Here is a 2,881-nt window from a genome sequence, read left to right on the forward strand (position 1 = left end):
TAGATGATTGCAGTAGCCTTGTAACTGGTCTTCCTGCTTTAGCCTTTGCCCCTATCCATTTGCTGCTAACAGAGCTGCCAGAGGGCTCGTGCTCCTGTTTGCTTAAAAATGCTGCACTGGCTTCCGACTCACTCAGACTGACAGCCGACGGCATCAGGATGGTCTGTAAGACCCTACACGATCGAGTCCTTCTCAGGCCTCACCCACAGGCTCTGGCCTCATTTCCACATCTCTTGGCTCACTGGCTGCCCTGCCTCATTGGCTTCCTTGTGTCCTGGGTATGTGCCAAGACTTTCCGGGTCTCAGTGTCCCTGCACTTGCTCTTTCTTCTCTCTGAAATAGACTTACTGACCTTCCCTGGCCTCCCCATCTAAAATCGTAGTTCTTTTCTCAGCCTACCCTACTTCCTTTCCTGATTAATTTTTCTCTATAGCAGTATACCCATCTGACATATCCTGTATTTTGTTTGTGTTTTATGTTTGTTGTCTCTCATATCACTAGAAATCTTTGGGGACAGCCATTTACTTTCTGTTGTATTTGCTGCTGTATTCCCAGTGCCTAAAACAGTGCCTGGCACTTAGTAGACAAAAAATACTTGTCACACAAGTGAATAAAACCCCCAAAGCATAGTAAGCTCCTGTCCCAGGCCAGTGCATGGCAGCCGTGTCATCAGTTCCCTTCTAGCTCAGCATCGCCACCTCCTACCTGCCAGAAGTTCCTCCCTGACCAGCTGCCCTCCTCCAGGAAGCCTTTTTTTGGCTGAGCCTCATTTTTCCTCTCTCATTCCTGCCACCAGGTCAGAATCCCCGGTGCTCAGGGGTCAAGTGGGTTGCATGGCTGGCTATAGTCTGTCTGTCCTCATCCAGCTTCTTCCCTCCTTCTGGATGGGAGGAGGCTCTTTGCTTGGCTGTGGTTCGAGCTGCAAGAGTGTAGGGCATCAGGATGTCTGGGGAAGCCAGCTTAGGGTGAGGTGTGTGCAATAGGCCCTGAAATCAGTCTGCCACCTGCCATGTGGGAGTTTTTGGTGCCTTGATCCTGGGCTGAAGAGGTGGTGGCAATGGATTTCAGGGCGTAGAGCTTAGATTGTATCTGAGCTGTAGGGCCATATTGTTCCCGGCCTCGCTGTCTCTACAAATTAGATAAGCACCTGATAAGATACTTTGCCATTACCTGAGCTGTTAAGGATGAGGAAAGGAGCATATTGGGAGGGGCAGAAGAAAACAACAGGGTCATTGTGCCTGGAGTTTGCTAAATGATCTATATGTTTGTAAATGCATTCTGGCGCAACCATTTTTTTCCTTTTTAAAAATTTTATTTCAATAGTTTTTGGGGAACAGGTGGTTTTTGGTTACATAGATAAGTTATTTAGTGGTGATTTCTGAGACTTTAGTGTACCTGTCACCCGAGCAGTGTACACTGTAGCCAATATGTAGTCTTTTATCCCTCACCCCTCCTACTGTCCCCCCAATTCCCCAAACTCCATTCTGTCACTCTCATGCCTTTACTTCTTCATAGCTTAGCTCCTACTCATGAGTGAAAACATACAGTATTCTGTTTTCCATTACTGAGTTATTTCACTTAGAATAATGGCCTCCACTCCATCCAAGTTGCTGATGCAGCCATTTATTTATTTATTTATTTATTTATGTTTAAATTTATTTAATTTTACTTTAAGTCCTGGGATACATGTGCAGAATGTGCAGGTTTGTTGCATAGGTATACATGTGCCATGGTGGTTTGCCGCACCTATCAACCTGTCATCTAGGTTTTAAGCCCTGCATGCATTAGGTATTTCTCCTAATGCTCTCCCTCCCCTTGCCCCCGACCCAGCGACAGGCCCCAGTGCGTGATGTTCCTCTCCCTGTATCCATGTGTGCTCACTGTTCAACTCCCACTTATGAGTGAGAACATGCGGTGTTTGGTTTTCTGTTGCTGTTAGTTTGCTGAGAATGATGGTTTCCAGCTTTATCCATATCCTTGCAAAAGACATGAACTCATTCTTTTTTATGGCTGCATAGTATTCCACGGTGTACATGTGCCACATTTTCTTTATCCAGTCTATCATTGATGGCTATGTGGGTTGGTTCCAAGTCTTTGCTACTGTAAATAGTGGGTGCAGCCATTTTTGACAAGGCCATTGGAACATTTTGACATGGCCTTTAAAAACCATTTCTTATTATGATAAAAGTGCACAACAGAAGCTTCACCCCATCCCACATGCATTCCCAAGCTTTGCCTAATCCCCAGCACTTAGCCCATCCCAAAGCCTCAGGACTGGTTGTTTTCACACAGCCAAAATGTCCTTTGCCTCCAGATGCCCTGCTATGGTTGGGTCTGAGTTTCCCGAGAGACATATGTGTCAGGATGTCCAGAGGCAGCTGGATGCGTGGGACTGGGCCTCAGGAAAGAGAAGAGGAATTGGAACTCTTGAGTGTGTTGGTGCAAATGTAAAATAGTGCAGCCTTTTTGGGAAACAGTGTGGCAGTTCCTCAAGCACTTAAACACAGGATTACCGTAGGACCCAGCAAGTCACTCCTAGATATTCACGCAAAAAGATTGACAACAGAAACTTAAACAAATACTTGTACATGAATGTTCTTAGCAGCACTGTTCTCAATAGTCAAAAGGTGGAGACAACCCAAATGTCCATCGGTGGATGAATGGATAAATAAAATATGGTCTATTCACACAGTGAACTGTTATCCAATCATAAAAGTGAATGAAGTTCTGATACGTGCTGCAATATGGATGAATCTTGAAAACATTATAAGTGAAATAAGTCACACACCCAAGGACAAATATGGTATGATTCCACTTTTTTGAAATATTGAGAATAGGCAAATTCATAGAGACAGGAAGTAGGTTAGAGGTTACCAGGGGT

Source organism: Pongo pygmaeus, chromosome 1 (assembly GCF_028885625.2).
Source record: "Pongo pygmaeus isolate AG05252 chromosome 1, NHGRI_mPonPyg2-v2.0_pri, whole genome shotgun sequence".
Classification (NCBI taxonomy): Eukaryota; Metazoa; Chordata; class Mammalia; order Primates; family Hominidae; genus Pongo; species Pongo pygmaeus.